Here is a 7,319-nt window from a genome sequence, read left to right as displayed (position 1 = left end):
TAAAATACTCAAAATGTTTTACATGTGCATTTGGGGTTCAGAACCAAAGCTAAGTCAAGAAATGAAGCATTTCTCCAGTGATAATCCAACAGAAAAAAAAAACAAAAAACAAACCAAACAAACAAACAAAAAGAACAAAAAACTTGGCCCCCGGCACCCATCAGCTCATAACAGCTGTCTGATTAAAGAGGAAGGCCTTATTTTTTCTGGAAATGTCTGTTCTGAAATAAAACTTAGAAGGATTTAAGCTTGCTTTAAGAGAGTATGATCAGTGGTATGAACTGGACGTTACCTGAATTTAGCTGTGGGTGAACTCGGAAGCATTTTCTTAGACACCTTTTATATTGATGAGATGGTCCTTCTCTGAGAGAGGAGCAGATGGCAGGGCTGTCCTATGTTACATGACTTGGGGACTCCACTGACCTTGCCACAATGCCGCATGTATTATTTTAGAATGCAAGGATTTTGGTGGAGTATTCCACTCCAAGTGGAATACTAAGTTTTGTGAGGAGTGTTTTTGTGGCCAAGATGGAATTAACTGTTGCTACAAGGAAGTCTCAAGCTAGTAGGGTCAGTAGGGGCTTTCAGCTCTGTTGGGCTGCTCTCTGAGTAGCTACTCCCTTCTTTAAAATTCCCATCCTGAAGGGGGTTTATTTTTCAGTGGCATTTCTTTCTTTTTTTTTAATTTGTGGTAAAATATATAAAACATAAATTTACCATTTTAACCATTTTTAGATGTAAAATTCGGTCGCATTAAGTACATTCACATTGCTGTTTAACCATCTCCAGAACTTTTTCATCTTCCCAACCTGAAACTCTGGACTCATTAAACAACTGTCTGTTCCCTCCTCACCCAGTCTCTAGCAACCCCCACTCTACTCTGTCTCTATGAATTTGACAACCTTAGGTACCTCATATAGGTGCTATCTTACAGTATTTGTCCTTTTGTGACTGGTTCATTTCAAGGTCATGTCCTCAAGGATCATCTGCGTTGGAGCATGCCTTAGAATTTCCTTCCTTTTTTTTTTTTTTTTAAAGATTTTATTTATTTATTTATTTGACAGAGAGAGAGAGAGAGAGATCACAAGTGGGAGGAGAAGCAGGCAGAGAGAGAGAGGAGGAAGCGGGCTCCCTGCTGAGCAGAGAACCCGATGCGGGGCTCGATCCCAGGACCCTGGGACCATGACCTGAGCTGAAGGCAGAGGCCCTAACCCACTGAGCCACCCAGGTGCCCCTTTCCTTCCTTTTTGAGGCTGAATACTGTTCCATACATTTGGGTTGCTTCTACCCCAGGCTGACTTCCTTTATGTAGATTTTGAAATTTGATAAATATTTTAATATTGAATACCTCTATCCAGATGGGTTGTGCTCAGGATAGGAAATCATACCCAATCATCTGAAGGTATTCTAGAAGTTAGCCAGTGTCACTTCAGCTTTGGCTTGTGGCCATTTGCAAGAACAGAAGCGGTAGTGAGCACAGTGGAAGGATTGGATGTGAAGGTACAGAGGATGTCTGTAGTGTGCTTTACACTCTAAACCCTGGTTGCTTCACTGCTCAGTTTAATTCAAGTCAGCACAAAAGTTGTGTAGATGTTTTCTGCTGGATTACTGTGGACACCAAAGGTCTAGTGCTTGGGGTGATAACACAAAGTGTACTCAAATTGTGGCCCTAATTGTTCTGTTTCCTCAGTGGCTATGTCCATAAGAGCGACTTTCCACACCCCTCCCCCACCCAAGTCCATGTGTCGTCTTCATGCCAGTCTTGGCCTACAGCGTTTTGCAGGAACAGGAGCTGCTCTGATGACAGAAGCATTGGTACAAATAGCATTTCCCAAACTTGTCTGATCACAGACAGAGCTGGGAGATTTGATGAAATACAAATATCTGGGGCACATCCCAAAGCCTACTGAATCAGAATCTTTGGGGCAAAGAAATAAAATTTTAACAAATGCCTCAGAGAGACTTATGGCACTACCAGTGGGTAAGAGATAGACTTAAACACCTGAGTGCTACAGATTTTAAGTGTCGGGAATATTCCAAAAATATGTATTGAGTGTGCCCCCATGCTAAGTGCTTAACGGGACAAGAAGGATAATGGATTGGGAGGCTGGCTGGCCGGCTGGTGGAAGCAGGTTTCCAGGTATTGCCTTGGTGGGGCCACCACCTATTACAGTTGAGACTTGGTTTTGTGGTTCCAGAAATCTGACATTGTCTTTGTATAAAGTGTCAGTGTGGCTCGGGGGTGCGATTTATTGGACCAAATTAAGGGCTTGTGAAATGTTCCTCTCTGATCTAAGAGTGCATCTCCAAAGAGGCCAATGCATCCATGTCCCCTGGATTTGTCACTCCCCCACCCTGGTCAGTGCCGCATCATCACAGCTATGTCAACATAACCCTCCTCCAGGGTTCCCGTGGATCTAGTATAGAAAAGAGTGAAGTGAGAAGAGCCCCGATGCTCGAGTCAGAGTAACTGGGTCTGATTCTCCATTCTCTTTTATACCAGTTGTGTGACCCTGATAAATTTCTTAATCTCTCTGAGCCTTGGTTTACTCACTATAAAATAAGGATAATCAGGTGAATATAAAAACTAAATGAGATTTTAAATATAAATTAATTAACTCAAATATGTAATGCTTTCTCTCTGCTAGTTCGGAACCCGAGTCAGTAACTGACATCTAATCTGGGCTCATGGTGCCCCTCCCCCTTTCCTGCCACATTGCCTGTCCATCCCATTTAGCACACTGTTCCACACAGAGGAAATATGTGCACTTCTCCCTACTGTTCAGAGCCAACTCCTTTGCCCTGTAATTGTTTCACAGCCTACTGGGTTTTTCTCATAAACTTTAAAAAATTTTTTATTTTATTTTTTGCCATAGCAAAATAGAGAGTTTGATTACATTTTGTCTGGGAGAATTTTTTGACTTGTTACATTTTCTGTCCAGATCTCAAGCTGCCCAGTGGTAGTCCAGCCTGAGGTTGGAGGCCCAGGCCCAGACTGCCCTGGTTTCCACACTGCCCAGGACACCAACCCCAGGATCCCTGGGAAATCTTTTTTCATTTCTCATTATGGTTTCTAATCTTTGGGGAGAGTATTGTTATTGTTATTTTGTTAAAATAAATCAAGGGCCACATTTTGGAAGGAAACATTATCACAAAGGACCCTGGGGATAGCTGTTTCTATGTATACTTTGGGGAAGGGCGATTTAAATCTGGGGTTTATGGGTGTTTCTGGAGGGCGATGAGCCCTAAAATGGTTTGCACCCTTGAATGTGTGGGTGGACTTTCCCAGGGAGATGATCCTCATGTAACAGCACTCCAACCTGTCTTGAGGGTGACTTTCTTCAAGCTTAGGCACTCCTTGCTTGCTGACCTAAGCCCCTTGGTTTGTAGCAGAACTAACCTACCTTCTTTGACTGGCCTTGAGGAATGAAGGACCAGACTTTCCCAGGAGATAAGTCCTGACTATATTTGAAAACAGCTGCCACTGATGGCAGTAAGTCTATTCAGCATCATATTAATGTTTGACAAACCAACTGAGCCCTGGCTTCTCCTGCACATAGAGCCCTCTCATTGTTTCCCTGTTTTCCTGTTTACAACTCTCTGGCTTCACGTGGATGGAGAAGATGGTCTTTAGGACGTTAGTCCACCATCTTCCCCGGTGGCCAGCTTCTTGAATAAAGCAACCTTTCCTTTCCCACCATCACTTGTTTCTTGAGTATTTCGGAACAGTTAAACCTGAGTTCGGAGTTGGTTCTCTGTCTGATAACATCTAGTTTTCATCAGTTTCTTTCTGAGCTTCATGCACCTGGAGTGATTCTTTTTTTTTTTTAATTAAAAAAAATAACTTGAGGGACGCCTGGGTGGCTCAGTTGGTTGGGCAGCTGCCTTCGGCTCAGGTCATGATCCCGGCGTCTGGGATCGAGTCCCACATCGGGCTCCTTGCTCAGCGGGGAGCCTGCTTCTCCCTCTGCCTCTGCCTGCCATTCTGTCTGCTTGTGCTTGCTCTCTCCCCCTCTCTCTCTCTGATAAATAAATAAAATCTTTTAAAAAAAATAACTTGAGAGAGTGAGCACACACATGCAAGATAGAGGAGGAGCAGGGGGGAGGCCAGGGGCCGAGTAGGGGAAGGAAGGGAAGGAGAGGGAGAAACAGATTTCCTGCTGAGCAGAGAGCCCCATGAGACAACGTGGGGGCTTGGTCCCAAGATCCTCGGATCATGAGCCAAAGGCAGAGCCACTTAGGTGCTCCCCACCTGGTGATTCTTTGTTCCTCTTGGCTGAGCCAGCTCCTGTCCTAACTGGCCTCCATTCCAGGAAGAGTTCCCTTCCCATATTCAAGCAGCAGTACTGCTGGCAAATCCTGAGTAGGGAGGGCAAGAAGAGTCAGACTGGAACAAGCTGACAGGCCCCACAGGAGCCCAGATCTGCTTCTGGGCCTGTCAGAACTTACTGCTGCCTTTCTGTGGATGCAGGGCAGGGTGGAATTTTGGAGTGATGCCAGGGATGGTCTATATGTTGATAGTTCAAGTTCTGTATGTTCAGGTCCAGGTTCCTGAAGGTGGCACTTCAGTGTTTCCAGCCAAAGAGTGATCTTAAGATGGTGAGGGTCAAGGCTCCTGGGTGGCTCAGTGGGTTAAAGCCTCTGCCTTTGGCTCAGGTCATGATCCCAGAGTCCTGGGACCGAGCCCTGCATCGGGCTCTCTCCTCTGCAGGGAGCCTGCTTCCTCCTCTCTCTCTCTCTCTGCCTGCCTCTCTGCCTACTTGAGATCTCTGTCTGTCAAATAAATAAATAAAAATAAGTTCTTTAAAAAAAAAAAAAGATGGTGAGGGTCACCCCAGACAGCTGGAGTGTAGGCTGCTTCCATCACAGAGCCAGTCCTGGGGAGGCCAGGCATTCTATGCCTTCTAACAGGCCTCGCTTTCATCTCAATGACAGCTCTGCTACACCTGTGTGCTAATGACAAAAACCAAGTGCCAGAAAATCTTCAGGAGGAGACCTGCAGCCATAAGGTGGCGGAACAGAATCACCCAGAAAGGACTTGTATTGTCAGTTGAATAGGTAATGTAATGTGCTTGTTATGGGCCCAGGGCTCCCAGCCTGAGAGGGCCCAGGCTTTCCCAGGCCAGGCCTCGTTCCTCTTTGGTCTCTAACAATCCATGATTGTGTAACCCTACCTACCAATAAAAAAGTTTTTGACAAACACTTAAATCTGTGTATGTTTTTAGTTTATAAATTATTATGCATCAGTTTATAAATGTGTATGTGTTATAAATCATACAAACACTGAAAGGAGACAAAAATAAATACGAATAAAAGTTATAATGGTTTTATAATGTATACTGCAGTAGATCATTGTATGTCTCCTACTTAGGGAACCACTGCTGCTTCTGTCACTTTTTTTTTTTTAAGAGTTCACAAGTAGGCAGAGAGGCAGGCAGAGAGAGAGAGGAGGATGCAGTCCCTGCTGAACAGAGAGCCCAATGTGGGGCTCAATCCCAGGACTCTGGGATCATGACCTGAGCTGAAGGCAGAGGCTTTAACCCACTGAGCCACCCAGGCACCCCTGCTTCCGTCACTTCTAATGTCTGCAGTCTTCTGCCCTGGTGTCCAGCTATCTGGAGAACAATCCAAAAAAAGCATGTGTCTTCAAGATGAAATCAGATCCCTCATTTTCTTTGATGTTTCCATGTTTATTCTTCCTTCCTTTTCTTCAGAAAGCATCCTCCATACTGTGTCCCCCATATACCCCTGTGTTTGCTTGAGGTTAAGATAGGGTATTTTTTTTTGGTGTTGGTTTTGTTTTGTTTTCCAAAGTAAGCTCTAGACACAATGTGGGGCTTGAACTTATGACCCCAAGAGCAAGAGTCCCATATTCTATCAACTGAGCCTGCTAGACACCCTAAAGTTAGGGCAGTTTAGATCGGATGGCCTGGGAGAAGCACCTCCAAGACCACACACATCCTGACGGGGTATTAAAAGGCCGGGGATTCTGCCTTGTAGATGGAAATGGCTTGGGTGCAGGGCTCTAGCATTGTTTGCTGCATACAGACCACCCCAAAATGTCGGAACTTACTTACGGAACTTAACGTTTTGTGACAGTGACAGTGTTAATCACCTCTTGCTGTTTCTGTGTTAGAGAATATTTGTTCACTCAACAGCTCTTTACTGAGTGCTTGGGCTAGATAGTGATCAGAGCCTGGGGCTAAGCAATGCACCAGAGAAACAAGGTCTCTGCTGTCCTGGGGTTTAGAGTCGAATGTATATGTGACAGATCACAAACAAGCAAACAGTCCTCTTTTGAACAATCTGCGGGCAATCGGTGAAGAGCTTTATTTTTCCTCTGCCCCTGAACCCAACCTGTTTAAACATGCTATGTAGACTAGTTGAGCAATCTAGGCAGGCCCTATAGTGTTTTGATCCTAAGATAAATAAAAAGTGCTTTGGTCACTTTTAGTTACACAAAAGTATCAGTCCAGAGTCTGTATCTGAGCTGGAGAGGGAGACGAGAAAATTAAGGGTCAGGTACGTCTTGGCTTCTTCTGCCAGTGGCAGTGTTTGGATGATTTTCTTCCTTTTGAGGCTTTTGTGGACTTCTCCAACATGCCTTGCTATTCCTTCTTCTCAGCACCCCTTCCACTACACGCTCTGACTGCCTTTTAGTGTTTGTATTTATTTTTAAAGATTTTATTTGTTTATTTGACAGACAGAGATCACAAATAGGCAGAGAGGCAGGCAGAGAGAGAGGAGGAAGCAGGCCTCTGGCTGAGCAGAGAGCCTGATGCGGGGCTCGATCCCAGGACCTGGGATCATGACCTGAGCCGAAGGCAGAGGCTTTAACCCACTGAGCCACTCAGGCACCCCTTAGCGTCTATATTTAAACCCATGCTTCCCATTGCCTTCTGCAGAGATTGCTTTGCCCCTTACCACTCTTGGGTGGGTCCTACTTAGATGGTCTTTCACCTTGCTGGGAAACATGGAGAGCAGATCATGGAGAGTACTGGAGACCTCTGTCAAAGTTGAGACAGAAAGATTCCTGTATGAATATCTGGTCACAAATAAACAAAAAAGTTATGATGTGGGTAATGTCACACTGTGAAAATTTTGAGAAAAGGTACAGAGTGGTGAAATGTGGAGAATGGTACAATGTGGTGCAAATGAACATATGCTTTGGAGTCAGATGATGTGGCTTGGAATCTGGACTCTGACATTTGTTTACTAAAATTAAAAGAAGAAAGTTGTAGCCGAATATACAGGATGTAAATTTTACCACTTTAATCATTTTTAAAGTTTACAGTTGAGTGGAATTACATCCACATTGT

This window comes from Neovison vison, chromosome 2 (genome assembly GCF_020171115.1).
Source record: "Neovison vison isolate M4711 chromosome 2, ASM_NN_V1, whole genome shotgun sequence".
Classification (NCBI taxonomy): Eukaryota; Metazoa; Chordata; class Mammalia; order Carnivora; family Mustelidae; genus Neogale; species Neogale vison.
Note: the sequence above shows the minus strand (reverse complement) of the source record.